At 44.7% G+C, this 21,906-nt stretch overlaps 15 non-coding genes across 15 annotated transcripts; 3 read left to right on the top strand and 12 right to left on the bottom strand.

Moving 5' to 3' along the window:
- Nucleotides 1-422: 422 nt before the first annotated feature.
- On the bottom strand, nt 423-495 carry trnav-cac (transfer RNA valine (anticodon CAC)). The gene has a single exon. It is a non-coding gene; the product is annotated as a tRNA-Val (tRNA).
- A 450-nt stretch (nt 496-945) lies between these two features.
- Nucleotides 946-1,017, bottom strand: trnae-uuc (transfer RNA glutamic acid (anticodon UUC)). The gene has a single exon. It is a non-coding gene; the product is annotated as a tRNA-Glu (tRNA).
- Nucleotides 1,018-1,218: 201 nt separating this feature from the next.
- Nucleotides 1,219-1,290, top strand: trnah-gug (transfer RNA histidin (anticodon GUG)). The gene has a single exon. It is a non-coding gene; the product is annotated as a tRNA-His (tRNA).
- A 657-nt stretch (nt 1,291-1,947) lies between these two features.
- On the bottom strand, nt 1,948-2,029 carry trnal-caa (transfer RNA leucine (anticodon CAA)). Its single transcript has one exon. It is a non-coding gene; the product is annotated as a tRNA-Leu (tRNA).
- Nucleotides 2,030-6,242: 4,213 nt separating this feature from the next.
- LOC138226461 (U4 spliceosomal RNA) lies at nt 6,243-6,384 on the bottom strand. Its single transcript, XR_011184555.1, has one exon. It is a non-coding gene; the product is annotated as a U4 spliceosomal RNA (small nuclear RNA).
- A 2,240-nt stretch (nt 6,385-8,624) lies between these two features.
- On the top strand, nt 8,625-8,696 carry trnag-ucc (transfer RNA glycine (anticodon UCC)). Its single transcript has one exon. It is a non-coding gene; the product is annotated as a tRNA-Gly (tRNA).
- Nucleotides 8,697-9,870: 1,174 nt separating this feature from the next.
- On the top strand, nt 9,871-9,944 carry trnat-agu (transfer RNA threonine (anticodon AGU)). Its single transcript has one exon. It is a non-coding gene; the product is annotated as a tRNA-Thr (tRNA).
- Nucleotides 9,945-14,881: 4,937 nt separating this feature from the next.
- trnag-gcc (transfer RNA glycine (anticodon GCC)) lies at nt 14,882-14,952 on the bottom strand. Its single transcript has one exon. It is a non-coding gene; the product is annotated as a tRNA-Gly (tRNA).
- A 1,565-nt stretch (nt 14,953-16,517) lies between these two features.
- On the bottom strand, nt 16,518-16,591 carry trnai-aau (transfer RNA isoleucine (anticodon AAU)). The gene has a single exon. It is a non-coding gene; the product is annotated as a tRNA-Ile (tRNA).
- Nucleotides 16,592-17,150: 559 nt separating this feature from the next.
- Nucleotides 17,151-17,221, bottom strand: trnag-gcc (transfer RNA glycine (anticodon GCC)). The gene has a single exon. It is a non-coding gene; the product is annotated as a tRNA-Gly (tRNA).
- A 212-nt stretch (nt 17,222-17,433) lies between these two features.
- On the bottom strand, nt 17,434-17,515 carry trnas-aga (transfer RNA serine (anticodon AGA)). Its single transcript has one exon. It is a non-coding gene; the product is annotated as a tRNA-Ser (tRNA).
- Nucleotides 17,516-18,785: 1,270 nt separating this feature from the next.
- Nucleotides 18,786-18,859, bottom strand: trnai-aau (transfer RNA isoleucine (anticodon AAU)). The gene has a single exon. It is a non-coding gene; the product is annotated as a tRNA-Ile (tRNA).
- Nucleotides 18,860-19,702: 843 nt separating this feature from the next.
- trnas-aga (transfer RNA serine (anticodon AGA)) lies at nt 19,703-19,784 on the bottom strand. The gene has a single exon. It is a non-coding gene; the product is annotated as a tRNA-Ser (tRNA).
- A 1,270-nt stretch (nt 19,785-21,054) lies between these two features.
- trnai-aau (transfer RNA isoleucine (anticodon AAU)) lies at nt 21,055-21,128 on the bottom strand. Its single transcript has one exon. It is a non-coding gene; the product is annotated as a tRNA-Ile (tRNA).
- Nucleotides 21,129-21,687: 559 nt separating this feature from the next.
- trnag-gcc (transfer RNA glycine (anticodon GCC)) lies at nt 21,688-21,758 on the bottom strand. Its single transcript has one exon. It is a non-coding gene; the product is annotated as a tRNA-Gly (tRNA).
- Nucleotides 21,759-21,906: the final 148 nt, after the last annotated feature.

Genomic DNA, 21,906 nt, shown 5'->3' with positions numbered 1-21,906 from the left:
GGGTCTGTTCGATGCACAAAGAACGCTTTGATAAGCGTCAAAGGCAAATCATTCCGAGTTGGTCGTTTGTGTTTTCCGTTCAGACGCGAAATGCTGAAATGATCTCTCGGCTCCTCGGTTGTCATTTCTGCTCCGTAAAGGAATCACAGCACGAGTCGGCTTCCAGCACGGTGGGTCGGGACACGATGCCGGGGGTCGGAGAGAGCGATGTCTTCCTCGTTAGTATAGGACCTGTCACCTGTCCCCACCTGTCACGCGGGAGACCGGGGTACATCAGGACGCGCATTGAAGTGAAAGCAGGATGCGCTGCGACATGCACTGTGCAGATCCCGCCACACTAAGAGGTGAGTGGGTCTGTTCGATCACAGCGCTAGGCGAATCCCCAATCCCCTTTTGTGCGTGGCGACAGAAGAAGTCTGGTCTGTTTCCGCCCGGTTTCGATCCGGGGACCTTTCGCGTGTGAGGCAAACATGATAACCACTACACTACGGAAACTGTGGTCAGATGTGCCCAGCGGCCCAGCGCTGAGCTTCGCCAATGCGATTCAGCTGCTTCCAGTGCCTTTATTGGGGTGCGCTGATGGACCGTGCTCTCTCTCCAGAGACCAGCACGCCTGTCATGGACGGAGCAGGAAAGACGGCGCCACATTCTACAGCCCTCTCCACGCAATCGACGAAATCGGGCTACTGAAGTGGAGAAAATCGCCTCTCCAGAAAGTGCAAATATCATCTTGGAGAGTATAAATCCTATTGCCGAAGGTCAGCCCTGTCTACCAGAGTGACCCTCCCACCTCCTGCAGCGATGGTCAGCTCGTCTCACACGCGAGAAGTTTCGGCTGGAAACAAGCGCCCCCTCTCTCGCACGTTTTGCACGTTGAGTAGTTTTAATGCGGCTCCTTCGTACACAGTGCTGATCTTTTGGAAAGCAGGAGGCAAAATTGACACGTTCCCATACCAGGAGTCGAACCCGGGCCGCCTGGGTGAAAACCAGGAATCCTAACCGCTAGACCATATGGGAGTGCACAACCCTGCTGTTCCGGGCATCATGCAAGCAAACTACATAAATATGAGAAAACACGCAAGAGAGTTGTCACTCAGAGTGTCGAAGGGTCGATGTATACTGGGGCTCAGTTGAAATGCAACGTCAGGACTTTCCCGAATTATGTCACACGAAGAGAGCACAGCCTTTTCCGCCCTGCCACGTGTGTATCGGTAACTCGCCGTGATCGTATAGTGGTCAGTACTTTGCGTTGTGGCCGCAACAACCCCGGTTCGAATCCGGGTCACGGCAGAATAGGGGCGTCTGCTTTTACTACTTGCACGAATGAAGGCAAAAAAAAGCCAATTGATGTGAACGAACGGCGCTTTACAGAGGAGTACTGCCTGACTGGATCGTTGATGAACGACAGAGACCACTCCGACCTCTTCTCGGGTTTCTTCAATGACTTACTAAGGATCTTCTTCACATTCGCCCATGCAGGGGAAGCCAGTTATACCAAAGCAAACGCAGGAAAGTGCAATTCAAGCAGAGACCAGGAGGGACTTGTTTACACCGAGAGTGGTCGGAGAATGGAACAATGCGCCCAGTCCTGTTGCTGGAGCCGATTCTTGATGAGATCTTGGGCTCACTAAGAAGCCCCCGCTGGATGCTAATCTTTCTGTTGTTCTTGCAGGTCCTGCGCTGCTTTTGAGCCGACAGAGCTCGTCCTGATCTGTCGGCACAGCCCAATTGCAAATGATCGGCTCCGCATACAGAAGGAACGTGCGTTTGGTACAAGAGTGCATGAAGGCACCGGAAATAGAGGTGCGAACGCAAAATGTGTGGTTATCTGAAGAATTTATTTCCATGACAGCAGAGCCAAGCGATTTAGCGTTCTTATAGTACCAGGAAAGGAGAAGCAGCACTTCGCCTTTGCCGCGCAGGCACAAGGCGACATGCGGCAGATGCCGTAGTCGGCAGGATTCAAATCTGCGCGGGGAGTCCCCAACGGATTTTGAATCCATCGCCTTAACCACTCGGCCACGACTACAGCGAGCTTTCCGCCGCCGCATTCTTCCTATAATCTAACACGGAGTGCGAGGTGGCTGAGGAAACGTTTTCAAAGTCGCTCTCCGTTAAAAAAAAAACCTTTCACAAAATACGTGCCGGCAGACAGACACGCCTCAGAGGGTTTAAGGCTGGCTTCACGTTCAAATGATAAAGTCTCCCCGTCTGGATGTCAAAATGCAACTTTGGCAGACAGAAAAACATCAACAAACCACAAATGTGGACAAGGATTTTACAAGCTGCACCACACTGCACTTTCAAAAGCATTTACATTCGTGTTAGACGCAGGAATTGCCTTTGATTTGCGCGCTTACGAACGCCATGGAAAACGAAACAAAACAAGAGCCCTCAGCTCCTGCACTTGATTATAATGCCATTACGTGTCGAAGCAGTAATTTACGTAATTTACTGCCTGAAAAAAAAAAACAGTAAAATGTTTGAGTGCCTATAGAGTTTCTATTTTTATTTTCTTGAGAAAAGTTGATACCATTTCCTGGACACCCCGTCCCCCATCAGTGCGCGGTGCCCGGGGAAAAATCTGTAGGGGGGCGTCTGAAATTCTGAGGGGGGGGGGTGATATTTCGGTTAAAACGGAGCTGTACGGTGCAGCTACCCAAATGAAATCTCGCAGCTATGCCATTGATTAGTGCTTCATGATAGAAGATAACGACTAGCAATCTGGTATTTGCGATGAAGTTCAGTTTCACATTTTTCGTCACTCTCACGGTTTGTATTGCCTGGAGCGAAAAGTACCATAAGCGTTCATTTTTGCAGCTACATGGACGTTCTGAATCGTTAAGAAAAAAATGTTGTAAAACCAACAGAAAGCACAGACTGCTATAACTAGTCCTAGTTATATAAAGATTTTAAGTATAATGATAAACTACTGCAAGGAATCGGTCCACCTGAGCAAACAGGATCGTAATGTTGACACTCAATAACGACACTGATATGTGCAGTTCCTGGACGGATAGCCCTCCTGCCCATCAAACAGACTGAGTGACTGTTCGTGTCATTTAGTGTTGTCTGACCATTGACCAAGTACAACTATTTTTTTAGGGCGCAAATTAAGTTAGGTAAATCTTTTTGCCCAAAACTGAAGGGGCGACACTCCTCCCTCCCCCCGTGATGCCAGGCCTGTCCCCATCCTATTCCATAATGTCATTATATATAATACCATACAACAGTACGATCCTTACTAACTGCATGCGTTAAAATTGCACATCAGCACATAGCAGGGGGCACATAGCCGCGATGTATTATCAATGTTAAATTTCAACCATAATATCGACAACATTAATAAACGCATACGTTGAGAAAATATCGAACCCAGCATATTTTCCGGTTATATACCACAATGCATTGCTAGTATTCGTTGGTCACCATTTTGGACACGTTTTTCAAACGTAAAAGTATATCCGCAAATATCTCAGCAATCCTCTTTTGACGAGTAAGTATGAACAATAATAATACTATCTGAATACACACAGATCTTTCTTAATATTATTTTGATTAAAATAGTACGTGAATAAGCAAAAAATGGCACATAAAAATAGTGTGAATGGGGAAGATGGCACAAAATCGTTTTGCCATTTCTCTATTCTTATTCTATGTTGTACTTTCAAACTTTAGGTACTCTTTAATTAGGACAGACTTTATTGCTCAACTGCTATGATGCAAGCCAAATTTTATACATTTATTTCAGCTTTGAGCTTTCAGCTTTGACCAACCTTGAACTCACCGGCCGTGGTTAACGCGTGTTGGATTTTAACGGGCTCTGTGTGTTCGATGTACATAAGCCACTGATGCTGGGTGTAGAAAATCGTTTTTGCTGGTGGTGGTAATTGTCATGGGGTAGCAACGCTATCGTCTCTTCCTGTAAAAACATAAGTCTGAACATGGCCATGCAGACACTAGCGATGGTCACAAACTGAAAGGGGTCGATGCACACAACGCAGGCGGCCCCTGACTCAGTCACGCGTGTCTGTCTGGTCATATTCATGACCTCGTCCCAAAACCTGACACAGCCTTCTCTTAGAATTGCCACATCCAACTGGCAGTAACGTTTCAACTCTCTCTGTAAGTTAAACACACTTCCCTTGCATTCTTCATACCAAACCAAAAACTCGGCTTTCTCCCTCTGCAGCATGTAGTTAACGCCGTAAAGTTCTGGCGGCGGCATCGGGCTGACATAATTTTGGTTTTCTGAAGTGTTCATCAAGTGTGGAAAATGACCCTTACCCCCGGGGAACCCCATGGCGGCCGACAGTTTGCTTAATTTCATAGGTAGAAAGTTTAAAGAATCGATAAATCTGATGTTCAGAGCTTTTACGGTCATACACATTATCTTACCACCCTGATTAATTAGTTCAACGTCCATCTTTTCATCTTACAACTGTCTGATTACTAGGTAATTGTCATATCCCTTGCCATTGTGCGATATGAATGTATGGATTTTGAAACGTCTATCGATAAATTTACACACAAAATCCTTTAGACAAGTTTCACCATAAAATTCCCAGCTTCGTTTATTGTTAATATGAAGGGCATGGATGTAATTTGGTATGTGTGTCCCCGTTTCTTGCATGCATTCAAAGTCGAAAAAAATGTACTTGTTTGAAATTTTGGGGTTGTCCAAAGGCAGTATGTAGCACAAATGTGTGTCAGGGGTGTCGATCACGTTGTTACAATGCGAGCACAGTTTCTCTTTACATTTGTGACTAGAGAGGTTATAAACCTCACATTTCTCACAAAAGACCCTGCGCTCACACTTACTAACACCCGTCGCTGCATTCCGAAAGTGTCTCGCCAAACATTGAGAGCTACGACAAAAGACCTTACAGGCCGGGCAATTCTGAATTTCTGCATCAATTTCGCAACACTGGGGATCTAAACAGGTTTTACAAGCTTTAACACAGGCGTGTGCGTTCTTGTGGCTATACGCCGCATGGTAGTTAGTGCAAAAATATGCCGCCCCCACAAAAGCTTTAATATTTAAAACCCCATAAAAATGCTCTTCATGCAGTAGAACAAAAAGTATTTTAGAATTAGGTGGTGTGGGCCCCGTTGTAAAATATTTCCAATCACCCTGGTCGTGGTACAAAATTTTAATGACCACCTTTAAATGTTTTTCAAAAGCGGTAATGTCTGACAAACTAATTTTCTGATTCTCTGAAAAACCCAACTCTTTGTGCATTCGTTTAGCGCCCTGTAACATTTCCCCATTGGTACAACCTTCATTCAACAAACCGTACACACTCCCGGTGAAACACAGATTACCGCCCGTGTAATGTAAGTCGATAAGGTGCGCTTTTTTCTGAGCAATTACCCAGAACGGATTTAAATCTTCGACGGGCACCCCCCTGCATATTCCTAACTATCGTCACCACTAATCGGAGGCTGTCATCGGTGAGAATTTCTGTGTGGCTCTGTAAGAGGTCTGAGATGTGGCTTAAAAAATCAGCAGCATTTAATTCTCCGGGTTGTCTCCTGCGTGAGAACAAGGGTTTGTTAAAACCACCCGCAGTCAAACGCAGCTGTACAAAATCATTCGCCCCGATGTTTGGAGAAAGTTCATCCAATATTCTCTGGACTGCACCATGCACATGTTTAGTCATTTATCCCGGTGGGTCTTCGCCAGTGCACCATGAAATAGCATTATCAGGAAACGAAATGCAGAGGTTAGATCAGCATCTTCTTTAGAAAAAACGTCTAAGAGTCTAGCGGCGTAAACCTGGATCAGTTTTGGAAACACTGAATGTACACTTGCTAAAGCGGCTCTTAGATTCTCTAATCTACACAGTGTACGAAGTAAATTATTTTCGCAGTAATTAATTTATTATATTTACTATATTTATTATACACATGTAAATTAATTGCTGCGAAAATAATTTACTTCGTACACTGTGCAGAGTGCCGTATACTCCTAGTTGCGGCACACACGATACATACAGTAAAAAGCCTCAGGCACTGTGTTAGATGTGTTTTCGACGTTATATATGCGTTTGTTAATGTCGTCAATTTTACGGTTGCAATTCGACGTTGATTATACGTCGAGGCGACGTATATATACGTATAGCCGTAATTTCGCCGTAAATATACGTATATTCGACGAATCAATGCCCACTGGGAACAAGCTCGCTTCTTTCTACCATGATGTCACCATGACCAAATCTGTCTTTAAACACCTTGCTCAGTCTCTAACGAGACTGTCAAAAATAGCTTTCGCTGATTGTATTGCAAACCGGCGGAAGCGGGGTATTGGGAAAAGTTTTCAACTAGCAATAATCCCGCCTCGGCTAAACCTCACAGGCTACGATACTGCCACTGCGCAAAGCTGACGGTTGCCAGGCAACCGCGGGGATCCTATGGAAATCGTTATCAATCGTCTCATGGCATGTCGTTGCTGTAACGCTTCATATTTGTCGTCTTCTTCTAGCTTGAGGTTTTGAAGAATTTCATGACAGACAAGGGCTCCGTTGGGAACAAAGAAACCCGTTGATTCTTTTCAGCAGCAGAAATACAACCCTTTAAATACAAGATGACAGAACAATGACGAAGGGCATGCCGGGAGGAACTCATGCACTACAGAGGAAAGGGGGTGGGCACGTACAGTTCACATTCAAGCCACAAGTACTCTTCTCGGATGTTGCACAAACAAATCCTAACGTCTTGAAAGCATTGCGGCATGTTTGTGTCCCACTTCCCGTGGCTGCAGGATGACTGACACGAACGGACAAACACAATCTGTGGCGTTTAGCGTGACATAGTCTTGCAGGCATCGTGCTGTCTCACTGCAATACTATACCGCTGGAGGAAACAGTCCATCTGGCCATGAAACTCATTTGAACGTCTAGCTACAGCAACTAACAATATCATGATTTATTCAGGATGTGTGGAATCAGCACGTCCCGGAGACAGCTTCCGAAATCTTGAGCATTCTCTGGTGGTAGGGGCGTTCAAGATGGCGCTCAGGTGGGAGGTAAAGTTTAGTGGTTGAGGATTTTTTTTGAGTTTTTCATGACCTGAATGTTAATTTTTGCTTTTTTTGACTACAGAAAAATAAGGACTTAACACTACTTGTTTAAACTTCAGTTATAATTGAAAGAAAAAAAAACTATTTTTTTTAGGTTTAAGAATTTCGATATGAGTAACACTGGGAAAAGAAAAGAGAGTGCTGGGTCTTCGAAGGAGAACTCTAAGATACCTCAATCGTATATGTATAGCACTACAAGAAAATTGATGGCAACTAAAGGGAAAAGTGAAGCAGCTGGAGGGGACGTGGAAAGAGTGCTGGAGATGCGCTCGTACGCGAGCGCTCGCAGCCCAAGTGAGACTCAGCTGCCAGAGGAAGAGCCGGAGTCCCTGCCCAGCACACCTGTGAAAACCCCGGCAGCCAAGAGAGGAAGGGGCAACCTGACGCTGGAGGAGCTCCAGACCAACATCTTCAACATGATGGCACAGAGCATGGGTGAGCTGAAGGAAATGACTTGATCTAATACAGTCGCAATCGAAAGTCTTAAAAAGTCCATGGACTGTGTGTTTAAAGAGGTTGAAGACTTAAAGAGTGAAGTAAAAGTTCTTAAACAAGTAAATACCAAACAAGAAAAGCATATTAAAGAACTTGAATTGAAAGTGAACGATGTAGATAGATACCGTCGATGATGGAATTTAAAATTATTTGGAGTTAAAGAGGAACGTGATAAGGACCTTGTTGCAACAGTGAAGGGTATCTGTAAAAGGACCCTGCCGGACCAGGAGGACGTAATATCGGCCATTGACTTTGTTCACAAGCTCGGGAGAGCGAACATGTCTGGGCAAGTGCTCCCCAGATCGATTATAATACAGTTCACCAAGAGGACGGCGAGGGACATGCTGTGGCGAGCGGCGAGGGGGAATGAGTATTTGAATGGGAACAAACTGAGGTTTGCAGAGGACCTGTCTGCTGCGGACAGGAGTACCAGGAACCAGCTGTGGCCCCAGGTTGAAGCTGCCAGAAGAGAGGGGAGGAGAGCCTACTTTGTGGGAGCGAGGGCCTTTGTGGACGGGAAGGAGATTTGCTCCCAGTGACTGCTCAGTTAATGATTATGTTTGGTTTTATTTGTTATACCAGTATATACTAGTGTTTCTTTAGTGTTAGTTTGGAATGGTGTAGTTAAGTGTTAAGGACTGTTATAGTTCTGGTTCTTTGAAAAACTCAATAGTTTAGACAGTCTTAGAGTTAGTTATTTGCTTTTGTGTATGTCTTTTTCATGAATGCCAGAGGTACTCGAAATGTTGTTAAAAGAAAAACTGTGTGCTGAGTTTTATTTTTTACAGGAAACGCATGCATGTTGAAACTAAAGTTTATAAATAATTGAGAAATATTAAAGCAAGATATGATACGTGTAAAATATACAATTTGATCACATAATTACTTAATTACCTCTGGTAGTTAAATGCTTTTTTCTGCTGCATTTTTTTTCTCTTGTACATGACTCTGATCCTCTTGTTGTATTTGTATTTGTAAATTCTGTTTAATAAAAAATTTTTTAAAAAAAGCATTCTCTGGTGGTGTCCTGCAGACTTCCTGTGGGCATGCGTTGGTGGTATAGTGGTGAGCATAGCTGCCTTCCAAGCAGTTGACCCGGGTTCGATTCCCGGCCAACGCAGTGGTGAATGTTTTCAAATGCTATCATGAGCCTTGGATTGTGACTAGCAAAGCGAAGCCTTTTGAAAGAGCTAAAGCACTGAAAAACGGAATTGAGGGAGAATCTTACAGGGGATTCTGAGTGGTGTCTGCATACACGCAGTCCGATATGGGTGCTGAAAGCTTGAGCTACTCTCAATGTCATGCTGGCTTTCCCCGGAGTAAATCTGTTACATTGAAAGAATGCTTCTCGCAGGTTCAAAAAGGGACCCTTGTTAATTGGAGAAATCAATGATTTCAAATGAATTCTGTATGCGTTAAAAGACAGCTATACACAGAAAACATGCAGGACACTGCTCATGAGTGTGGAGTTCAGCCGAAACACAGTGCGTTTTTTCAAGCCATCTGACAAAGCCCGCCCACTGAAAACTGCAGCAGATCGTGTAAAGACGTTCAACTTTGTAACTACTGCACGCACAGGAAGCAGAATAAATTCCTCTTTTCAAACTGTCAAAGGTTTGCTTTACGAATGCCGCAGGACATCGCACAATCTCTTTTGAACAGGGACAAACGATTTCTTATGGGGTGCAGTAAGTACTGTTACTGTCACTGCTCGATACCGACGTTGGCCTACTATACCATGTTCAGCCACCGCTAGAAAATGTACAGCTCTAGCACCGGAGCAAGCAACAGGAGGGCCGACGTCAAACAGGCACATGTGTCAGACATGGAGAGCGACGAGAATGAGATTTGAACCCATGACTGCAGAGCACAATGAATTAGCAGTCCATCACCTTAACCACTCAGCCACCTTGTCGACGAAACTGGGCTGTCCGGACATGGGTTGGCACGCTCCAGATGATCTTTTTCTTTTTTTTCCCTCGTACTCGAGGGTCATTTTCCTGTTCCACATGTGATTTCAACATTTTCCTTGGGAGATGTCAAGCCAGCAAGCCACTGCTGTGGTTCAGTGGCCAGTGTGGAGTTCAGTGGCCCTGTTGTACACAGAAAGCATATTGAGCTCCTTGGACATGAAAAGTTCCAGATAAGAGCCATTTGTCATCCTTTCTCTTGGTGTCGATGTTGCTATTGTATGTAAAGGTGGCAACTTGCTCAGCAAGCAGGCGGAGCACACACCGAATGCAGATGTGTCTGAGTGGTGTGTCCAAGTGGCTGCAAAAGGACAGCACTCCTGGGGCGCCGTGGCTTAGTTGGTTAAAGCGCCTGCCTAGTAAACAGAAGATCCTGGGTTCGAATCCCAGCGGTGCCTTCTTTGTTGTGTCTTCTCGAACAGAACTGGTCCTTACAGACAACCGCCTACGGCTAGACTTAATTAAATGCAATTGTCATTTCCTGTCTTTAACGCGACTTGTTTTTCTTAAAATGGATGCAACTTGCAAAACATGAAATACAAGCCTTGCTAATCAGCGCTAGCGGCTGGCAAAAAAAAAAGAAGTCAGCAATGTTTTTTTCTTTAACCTTAACCCTGCTAATGGAGAAGGGTTAAACGACCGAGTCAATGCAGCTTAAACGATGCGCAAGTCGGGTTCTTAGCTGAAAGGGTGGTAAATCACACTCACCCCAGTCCTTAATCTTTTAAAGAGGATACAAAATTGAACCTAGTCGCCACATCACATACATCCTGTTCAATGATAAAAAGGTAACATCTATCCTCGCTCCAGAGTAAATCTCACGTTGAGGGCATCTTTTTTTTCACTTTACCGTGAGTCGGGCTCGGCTGCACAGAGGAGAGAGCAGACCAATGAGGTCACAGGGACAGGGGAGTCACACGCTAACGGTTTGAATACGCGGAAGATCACTGAGGGATCCACAGTATATGGACCCTCCGTGCGCCATCAGTCCGCACTCCGGACTCTGAATCCTGCCATCCGAGTTAAGATCTCGGCGGAACCTGAGGCGCAGTTCCTTCTTAAAACGTAATCTGGTGAGCATTTCTAGAATCGTACTTGTATAGATGCAGCCTTTAATGTGTTGCTAGGTTAAAATTGATGACTTCTTGTATTTCAGTAGGCAACTGCCCTCTTGATTTCGGATTTAATTTCTTTATTACAGGGGCACTTTTATGAAGACAGAGTCATGTTCAGGTACTTTGCTTGATGGAGGAAGCTCATTTCGGACTCTGTGATCTGCTCACCTGGAAAGGTCTGCTATACTACTACAAGAGAGAAGTAGAGTCTGGAAGAAGGGACAATTTTATGATGCTTTGGAAGATAATGTTTTTTTTTTCTTATACTGAAAATGAAAGGTAGTTGTTTCTATATGGACTCAGTCTTTGGAATTTGTATATATATATTTCAGTGATCCCTCAGCCATTCCTTCTGTATTGTAATTCAATTTCTCTTTTAAAATTCCTTCCCCACTTCTAGGACCTGCAGTTGCTGAACTCCACAATGGCTTCTATTGGAAAGTCTGTGACTGAGACCAAGTGTTCACTTTTTTATGAAACCATTATTTATTTAGGAGCAATGAGCAATTCTTATATAAATGCAATAAAATCATTATGCTCAAACTATGAGAGAGAAAATTAAGGATAATTTAAGAAATCAGTCTTAGCTTGTTTCTATACACAGATGGTATTATTTATTTTCAAAGGAAACCCGCGAGGATTCCCCTGGTGTGCAAGATGTGCCTGAATACTCTTGATCAGCTTCCTGCTCACTTGAAGAGGGTGTGTATGAAGCACGCCACGGCAGAAAACATCAGGATGGCCTCTCAACAGGCGAGGGAGGACATGATGAATCACCTGAAGAACGGGGTCATCGTGGATTACCACAGAATAGAGATCGTGTCTGGTGAGGCAAACAGGATAGTGGTTGTAAGACTGCTAGAGTCCTTGGGCCTTTTTGTACATGGGAAGCCTGAAGACACATTGGCAAGGTGAGATATTTTTAATCTGTAAGGCTTCTGTAGTTTCTTTTTGAAATCATTGTTACAACATATTATGTAAAAGCATGTTGAAAAGAATCTACCTGCATTCCAGCGGCCCTGAGCAAGAGGCCGCAGTCCAGGAGGAAGAGATGCCAGAGGCTGCTCTAGAAACTGAAACAGAAGCGGATAAGGAAGGGGAAGATGTGAGCTCTGAAGAACTCTATCAGCAGTAAGACTTTTTATTTTTCAGATGTATCTATTTTTTACTAAAATTCTAATTTGTCTTATAGGTATAAAATGTTTAAACCGGTGTTTTATATCCTTACAGGCCCTGAGTAGTTAAAAAGTATCAGCAGGCCGGAAGAGAGTGGCCCAAGCTGGACTCTATAGAAAGCACTCCCTGGATGCTCCTCTCCTGATTGGATTCAAACAGTACCTTACCAAGGATCTGGGAGTGGCAAATTATTCTCAGGAGGTATTTATTTTTTAAAGGCATTTAAAATTAAGCAATGGTATCTTCATTGTAAATGTTTTTATTTCTTAGCTTAAAATTCACCCATGTGAAATGATGTCAGCCATAAACATCATGACTCTATATTTCCTACCTGAATCTATTCTACTTAAATTATTACATTATACACAATTTGAGTTCATTTTAAAAAGTAAAAGGTAATGAAAGGAATGCATTTTCATAAGAAAGATAATACCGATATGCATGTGATAATCTTCCTTATATCATGTAGTGCATCATTTGGACACTTTGTGGGCTTCAAATACAAAGAAAATCATGTTCTATGGTACAAGATAAATACAAAACTTAAGCTTTTATTTTAATTAGATTTCTTTATAAAGCATAAGCAATCATTTATTACATCGCTTCTTGAATTAAATCTTTTGACAAGAGGTAAGACTTCTGTTACATTTAAACCCATGTTTAGCTGTGTTTTTTAGATTTAACTGAACCAATTTCTGTGTGTGATAATGTCCTTGAATTCTGACAACATCACACTAAATTACATGATATAAAACAGCTAATGTTTCTAGAGATAAAGTTTCTGAGATGCTTCTAATTACTTTTTCTTACCAGGGACAGTTTAATTCACCTTGTACAGTACTGTAAGACCAAGATACTTTTTTTAAAAGTTATTTAACATTTTATAGAACTTTGTCTACTATGGCAACATGATGTGCTTGGTGAAACTTGGAAAAATACTGCTTGGCCACTTATCTTAAGATAAAGATAGGATAAAGGTTTATCTTTTGCACCTACCTGACCCCCAGGGAAGGCCAATGCTTTCTAAGTTGATGGTTCCCTACAGTAGACTGTACTTTAATTTCAAAGGTAATGTATATTGACCCAAATCAGTTTTGGAATCCAATCTACTGACGAGATGGAGCACATCCTTTTTTCAGGATTTTAGCATCATACGTTTGGTATATTTAGTCCCTAATGCTGAAAGAAATGATCATAGAACATTTGGACACTTTGTGGGCTTGAAATACAAAGCAAATCATGTTCTATGGTACAAGATAAATACAAAACTTAAGCTTTTATTTTAATTAGATTTGTTTATAAAGCATAAGCAATCATTTATTACATTAATATATGTAAAAATAACATTTTAGCATCATACGTTTAGTATATTTAGTCCCTAATGCTGAAAGAAATGAGCATAGAACATGACATCTAACCTTACCTGCGGTGTTTTTAATCCCTATTGCTCAATGCACGGTGAAAGCATTCCATACATGTGTCTGACAATGAGGAATGGGCCCCTGAGACAGTCATTTGCCTGTTTCACAAATGATCGTATTTTACTAGAGATTCTGTTTGGGATTCAGATGTGCATTCGGACAGCAATCCCTTTCAAGAAATGATATGTTCTGGATGAGGTCAAAGGTGCTGGAACACTGTATCTAGGATGTGTTTGCAGAGACTGTGTGTCTCCTGCTTCAACGCAGTGATAAACAGATGTGCTCCTTTAATTTATTGGTACATGCCCAGGGCAGTAAGCAGTCTGAGGATTTATTTCCAGATGGCATAGAGCAGTGAAGCAGTGAAGTAGTGCAAAACACTGGATCATTATATTATTAGAATCTATTCTACTTAAATTATTACATTATACTCAATTTGAGTTCATTTTAAAAAGTAAAAGGTAATGAAAGGAATGCATTTTCATAAGAAAGATAATACCGATATGCATGTGATAATCTTCCTTATATCATGTAGTGCGTCATTTGGACACTTTGTGGGCTTGAAATACAAAGAAAATCATGTTCTATGGTACAAGATAAATACAAAACTTAAGCTTTTATTTTAATTAGATTTGTTTCTAAAGCATAAGCAATCATTTATTACATTAATATATGTGAAAATAACATTTTAGCATCATATGTTTAGTATATTTAGTCCCTAATGCCGAAAGAAATGATCATTTGTTTAACATGCACGGGTCTGTCTCAAAGGATGCAGTACTCCTGAAGGGTCTCAAACCCTACATTTCGGATGCCTAGCTGTATCCCTCACATGTGGCACCTCAGAATGACTTCTAACCTTACCTGTGGTGTATTCAGTCCCTATTGCTCAATGCACGGTGTACATACTGCATACATGTGTCTTGAGAATGAGGAATGGGCCCCTGAGACAGTCATTTGCCTGTTTCACAAACAGGGATCTGGATCTAGACCTGGCCCGTACAGGGCTCAAACCCGCGACCTTGGCGTTATTAGCACCACGCTCTAACCAACTGAGCTAACCAGCCTCACGACAGTGCTCCTCTCTGTGCTGCAAAAAATCAAACTCAGGGAATTTCTTTTGTCCTCCTTTGAATAGAAAGCCGTGTAATCAGTGTACGGGCTTTCTCGTGCAGTTTCATGGTTCTTGTAACCCAAATCCTACACTGGCCTGAAGTGCCCCCCCATTTCACAGCATTTTTCAGCTGATTTAAAATGTACCTAAAGGAGAAGCATTATTGAAGACCATCAATTACCAAGAGCTTTTGTCAAAGGTTTTGGTGGTCATTTTGAATGACCACAGAGCGCTGTGACCTCGGTTTTACATCTCATCCAAAAGACAGCGCCCTTTTACAACACAGCATCTCCGTCACTATACTGGGGCATTGGGACCCGCACAGACCTCAGGGTGAGCGCCCCCCCGCCGGCACCATTAACACCGCTTCCAGCTGGAAGCTTTGTTTTTCCCTGTAGCTCATCCTCATCCAGGTACTGACCTGGCTCACACCTGCTTAGCTTCAGTGGGTTTTCAGTTGCGAGTTGCAAGGGGATGCAAGTGATGGAGCCGCTCGCTGCAAAAGCCACTGCATTGGCCGGGAATCGAACCCGAGCCTCCCGCGTGGCAGGCGAGAATTCTACCACTGAACCACCAATGCTCAGTGCCTGGGCCTTCAAAAAAGATGCTTTTTTGGTGCTCTGTGCAAAACGCGTCGACATCTGCTTCCAGCTGCAAAATGCCATTTGCGGACGCTGAAGAACTTATTTCTAAGGCAGCGGGTACAAGCGATTGGGCGTTTTAAAACCACCAGGAACAGCAAAGAGGCGCGCTTCTTTGCTTGTGCCGAAACACACCAACTGAAAGCGGACAACGTAGTCGGCAGGATTGGAACCTGTGCGGGGAAACCCCAATGGATTTCTAGTCCATTGCCTTAACCACTCAGCCACGACTACAGCAAGCCCCACTGCCGCTGCGTTCTTGCTACAATCTTACCTGGATCGCGAGGCGCCGGCGGAAGCCTATTTCAAAGTCGTTCTCCGTTTCAAAAAAACATTTCCAAAATACAAGCCTTGCAGACAGACACGCCTCAGAGGACTTAAGGGTGGCTTCATGTCGGAATGATAAAGTCTCCCCGTCCGGACATGAAAATGCCACTTTGTTACACACAAAAAAAGAATCAACAACAGAGAAATGCCCACAAGCATTTGAAAAGCCGCACCACGTCGCACTTGAAATAGCTCTTACATTAGTGGTAGACGCAGGAATCGCCTTTTTATTTACGCACTTACCAACGCGATGGAAAGCAAAACAAAGCAAAGCAGAGCAAAACAAAACGAACAAACGAAAACCTTGGGTATAACGCCGTTACGTGCCCAAGCGGTATTGTACATCATCTTAGCACTGCACCCCGGGGCGTACGGTATATGGGAACGAGCACACGCCACGAATCGTCTCGAATCACTCCCTACAGCTGTAAGGCGCCTTGAAGCGTGCACCCCCAACATTCTTCTTTGCGCATGTGTGAAAGGTAAACTGTTGAACAGACTCTGAACCAGCTCTAAGGAAACTAATCCGATTAGACGTTACTTTGACTCATCTTTTTACGCTCAGTGCTGGATTGCTCAAACTCCAGCTAGGGTTAGGGTTAGCATTCCCACGCTACTTAGACACTTTGTTTACGCTCAGTGCTGGATTTTGGGAACTTCAGGATGAGTGGGAATTTTCTCCTATCTGTCAATTCTGTTTTGTTTTGGAGACTCTTGGCTGCCTATGTTGTACAGTGCAGCGTGAAGGAAACATTTTCCAAAACTGTGTCAGCTCAAAAGTTGTAAGAAAACCTCTCCAGCTGCTTTAACTCTCTTCATTTTTGTCATTTAATGTGACACTCGATGTATAACTGGAGCCTCACATATGCAAATGGTGAGGCTCCAGTTCGACACCCAGTTCGACACCACTTTACAGTATATGACAAAAGCATGGCAGACTGTGCCGGACCGGCAGATAACTTCCGCTTATTTTTACCATATTAAACATTGGAAATCCTCCCACTTGTATTTGTGACACTTGATTTTGGCTCCACCTAAGACACTCTTAAATCTTCAAACACTTTTCTCTTCTCCCGCAACACTCTTGTCTGTCGGCACTATGTGGCAGCGTTGCATGACAACCCCTCTCACCACGGAAAGGAACCTAACAGCTTTGGTAAGAGAGGAGAAAAGGACCTGGCCAGTATGGGGCTCGAACCCATGACCTTGGCGTTATTAGCACCACGCTCGAACCAACTGAGCTAACCGGCCTCACAACAGTGCTCCTCTCTGTGCTGCAAAAAATCGAACTCAGGGAATTTCTTTTGTCCTCCTTTGAATAGAAAGCCGTGTAATTCAGTGTTTGGGCTTTCTCGTGCAGTTTCATGGTTCTTGTAACCCAAATCCTACACTGGCCTGAAGTGCCCCCCCATTTCACAGCATTTTTCAGCTGATTTAAAATGTACCTAAAGGAGAAGCATTATTGAAGACCATCAATTACCAAGAGCTTTTGTCAAAGGTTTTGGTGGTCATTTTGAATGACCACAGAGCGCTGTGACCTCGGTTTTACATCTCATCCAAAAGACAGCGCCCTTTTACAACACAGCATCTCCGTCACTATACTGGGGCATTGGGACCCGCACAGACCTCAGGGTGAGCGCCCCACCGCCGGCACCATTAACACCGCTTCCAGCTGGAAGCTTTGTTTTCCCCTGTAGCTCACCCTCATCCGGGTACTGACCTGGCTCACACCTGCTTAGCTTCAGTGGGTTTTTTGAGTTGCGAGTTGCAAGGGGATGCAAGTGATGGAGCCGCTCGCTGCAAAAGCCACTGCATTGGCCGGGAATCGAACCCGAGCCTCCCGCGTGGCAGGCGAGAATTCTACCACTGAACCACCAATGCTCAGTGCCTGGGTCTTCAAAAAAGTCGTTTTTTGGTGCTCTGTGCAAAACGCGTCGACATCTGCTTCCAGCTGCAAAATGCCATTCGCGGAAGCTGAAGAACTTATTTCCAAGGCAGCGGGTACAAGCGATTGGGCGTTTTAAAACCACCAGGAACAGCAAAGAGGTGCGCTTCTTTGCTTGCGCCGAAACACACCGACTGGAGGCGGATAACGTAGTCGGCAGGATTCGAACCTGCGCGGGGAGACCCCAATGGATTTCTAGTCCATCGCCTTAACCACTCGGCCACGACTACAGCAAGCCCCACTGCCACTGCGTTCTTGCTACAATCTTACCTGGATCGCGAGGCGCCGGCGGAAGCCTATTTCAAAGTCGTTCTCCGTTTCAAAAAAACATTTCCAAAATACAAGCCTTGCAGACAGACACGCCTCAGAGGACTTAAGGGTGGCTTCATGTCGGAATGATAAAGTCTCCCCGTCCGGACATGAAAATGCCACTTTGTTACACACAAAAAAAGAATCAACAACAGAGAAATGCCCACAAGCATTTGAAAAGCCGCACCACGTCGCACTTGAAATAGCTCTTACATTAGTGGTAGACGCAGGAATCGCCTTTTTATTTACGCACTTACCAACGCGATGGAAAGCAAAACAAAGCAAAGCAGAGCAAAACAAAACGAACAAACGAAAACCTTGGGTATAACGCCGTTACGTGCCCAAGCGGTATTGTACATCATCTTAGCACTGCACCCCGGGGCGTACGGTATATGGGAACGAGCACACGCCACGAATCGTCTCGAATCACTCCCTACAGCTGTAAGGCGCCTTGAAGCGTGCACCCCCAACATTCTTCTTTGCGCATGTGTGAAAGGTAAACTGTTGAACAGACTCTGAACCAGCACTAAGGAAACTAATCCGATTAGACGTTACTTTGACTCATCTTTTTACGCTCAGTGCTGGATTGCTCAAACTCCAGCTAGGGTTAGGGTTAGCATTCCCACGCTACTTAGACACTTTGTTTACGCTCAGTGCTGGATTTTGGGAACTTCAGGATGAGTGGGAATTTTCTCCTATCTGTCAATTCTGTTTTGTTTTGGAGACTCTTGGCTGCCTATGTTGTACAGTGCAGCGTGAAGGAAACATTTTCCAAAACTGTGTCAGCTCAAAAGTTGTAAGAAAACCTCTCCAGCTGCTTTAACTCTCTTCATTTTTGTCATTTAATGTGACACTCGATGTATAACTGGAGCCTCACATATGCAAATGGTGAGGCTCCAGTTCGACACCCAGTTCGACACCACTTTACAGTATATGACAAAAGCATGGCAGACTGTGCCGGACCGGCAGATAACTTCCGCTTATTTTTACCATATTAAACATTGGAAATCCTCCCACTTGTATTTGTGACACTTGATTTTGGCTCCACCTAAGACACTCTTAAATCTTCAAACACTTTTCTCTTCTCCCGCAACACTCTTGTCTGTCGGCACTATGTGGCAGCGTTGCATGACAACCCCTCTCACCACGGAAAGGAACCTAACAGCTTTGGTAAGAGAGGAGAAAAGGACCTGGCCAGTACGGGACTCAAACCCGTGACCTTGGCGTTATTAGCACCACGCTCGAACCAACTGAGCTAACCGGCCTCACAACAGTGCTCCTCTCTGTGCTGCAAAAAATCGAACTCAGGGAATTTCTTTTGTCCTCCTTTGAATAGAAAGCCGTGTAATTCAGTGTACGGGCTTTCTCGTGCAGTTTCATGGTTCTTGTAACCCAAATCCTACACTGGCCTGAAGTGCCCCCCCATTTCACAGCATTTTTCAGCTGATTTAAAATGTACCTAAAGGAGAAGCATTATTGAAGACCATCAATTACCAAGAGCTTTTGTCAAAGGTTTTGGTGGTCATTTTGAATGACCACAGAGCGCTGTGACCTCGGTTTTACATCTCATCCAAAAGACAGCGCCCTTTTACAACACAGCATCTCCGTCACTATACTGGGGCATTGGGACCCGCACAGACCTCAGGGTGAGCGCCCCACCGCCGGCACCATTAACACCGCTTCCAGCTGGAAGCTTTGTTTTTCCCTGTAGCTCACCCTCATCCGGGTACTGACCTGGCTCACACCTGCTTAGCTTCAGTGGGTTTTTTGAGTTGCGAGTTGCAAGGGGATGCAAGTGACGGAGCCGCTCGCTGAAAAAGCCACTGCATTGGCCGGGAATCGAACCCAAGCCTCCCGTGTGGCAGGCGAGAATTCTACCACTGAACCACCAATGCTCAGTGCCTGGGCCTTCAAAAAAGACGCTTTTTTGGTGCTCTGTGCAAAACGCGTCGACATCTGCTTCCAGCTGCAAAATGCCATTTGCGGACGCTGAAGAACTTATTTCCAAGGCAGCGGGTACAAGCGATTGGGCGTTTTAAAACCACCAGGAACAGCAAAGAGGCGCGCTTCTTTGCTTGCGCCGAAACACACCGACTGGAGGCGGATAACGTAGTCGGCAGGATTCGAACCTGCGCGGGGAGACCCCAATGGATTTCTAGTCCATCGCCTTAACCACTCGGCCACGACTACAGCAAGCCCCACTGCCGCTGCATTCTTGCTACAATCTTACCTGGATCGCGAGGCGCCGGCGGAAGCCTATTTCAAAGTCGTTCTCCGTTTCAAACAAACATTTCCAAAATACAAGCCTTGCAGACAGACACGCCTCAGAGGACTTAAGGGTGGCTTCATGTCGGAATGATAAAGTCTCCCCGTCCGGACATGAAAATGCCACTTTGTTACACACAAAAAAAGAATCAACAACAGAGAAATGCCCACAAGCATTTGAAAAGCCGCACCACGTCGCACTTGAAATAGCTCTTACATTAGTGGTAGACGCAGGAATCGCCTTTTTATTTACGCTCTTACCAACGCGATGGAAAGCAAAACAAAGCAAAGCAGAGCAAAACAAAACGAACAAACGAAAACCTTGCGTATAACGCCGTTACGTGCCCAAGCGGTATTGTACATCATCCTAGCACTGCACCCCGGGGCATACGGTATATGGGAACGAGCACACGCCACGAATCGTCTCAAATCACTCCCTACAGCTGTAAGGCGCCTTGAAGCGTGCACCCCCAACATTCTTCTTTGCGCATGTGTGAAAGGTAAACTCTTGAGCAGACTCTGAACCAGCTCTAAGGAAACTAATCCGATTAGACGTTACTTTGACTCATCTTTTTACGCTCAGTGCTGGATTGCTCAAACTCCAGCTAGGGTTAGGGTTAGCATTCCCACGCTACTTAGACACTTTGTTTACGCTCAGTGCTGGATTTTGGGAACTTCAGGATGAGTGGGAATTTTCTCCTATCTGTCAATTCTGTTTTGTTTTGGAGACTCTTGGCTGCCTATGTTGTACAGTGCAGCGTGAAGGAAACATTTTCCAAAACTGTGTCAGCTCAAAAGTTGTAAGAAAACCTCTCCAGCTGCTTTAACTCTCTTCATTTTTGTCATTTAATGTGACACTCGACGTATAACTGGAGCCTCACATATGCAAATGGTGAGGCTCCAGTTCGACACCCAGTTCGACACCACTTTACAGTATATGACAAAAGCATGGCAGACTGTGCCGGACCGGCAGATAACTTCCGCTTATTTTTACCATATTAAACATTGGAAATCCTCCCACTTGTATTTGTGACACTTGATTTTGGCTCCACCTAAGACACTCTTAAATCTTCAAACACTTTTCTCTTCTCCCGCAACACTCTTGTCTGTCGGCACTATGTGGCAGCGTTGCATGACAACCCCTCTCACCACGGAAAGGAACCTAACAGCTTTGGTAAGAGAGGAGAAAAGGACCTGGCCAGTACGGGACTCAAACCCGTGACCTTGGCGTTATTAGCACCACGCTCGAACCAACTGAGCTAACCGGCCTCACAACAGTGCTCCTCTCTGTGCTGCAAAAAATCGAACTCAGGGAATTTCTTTTGTCCTCCTTTGAATAGAAAGCCGTGTAATTCAGTGTACGGGCTTTCTCGTGCAGTTTCATGGTTCTTGTAACCCAAATCCTACACTGGCCTGAAGTGCCCCCCCATTTCACAGCATTTTTCAGCTGATTTAAAATGTACCTAAAGGAGAAGCATTATTGAAGACCATCAATTACCAAGAGCTTTTGTCAAAGGTTTTGGTGGTCATTTTGAATGACCACAGAGCGCTGTGACCTCGGTTTTACATCTCATCCAAAAGACAGCGCCCTTTTACAACACAGCATCTCCGTCACTATACTGGGGCATTGGGACCCGCACAGACCTCAGGGTGAGCGCCCCACTGCTGGCACCATTAACACCGCTTCCAGCTGGAAGCTTTGTTTTTCCCTGTAGCTCACCCTCATCCGGGTACTGACCTGGCTCACACCTGCTTAGCTTCAGTGGGTTTTTTGAGTTGCGAGTTGCAAGGGGATGCAAGTGATGGAGCCACTTGCTGCAAAAGCCACTGCATTGGCCGGGAATCGAACCCGAGCCTCCCGCGTGGCAGGCGAGAACTCTACCACTGAACCACCAATGCTCAGTGCCAGGGCCTTCAAAAAAGACGCTTTTTTGGTGCTCTGTGCAAAACGCGTCGACATCTGCTTCCAGCTGCAAAATGCCATTCGCGGACGCTGAAGAACTTATTTCCAAGGCAGCGGGTACAAGCAATTGGGCGTTTTAAAACC

Source organism: Lepisosteus oculatus, unplaced genomic scaffold (assembly GCF_040954835.1).
Source record: "Lepisosteus oculatus isolate fLepOcu1 unplaced genomic scaffold, fLepOcu1.hap2 HAP2_SCAFFOLD_137, whole genome shotgun sequence".
NCBI lineage: Eukaryota > Metazoa > Chordata > Actinopteri > Semionotiformes > Lepisosteidae > Lepisosteus > Lepisosteus oculatus.
This window is presented reverse-complemented; position numbering and strand designations above follow the sequence as displayed.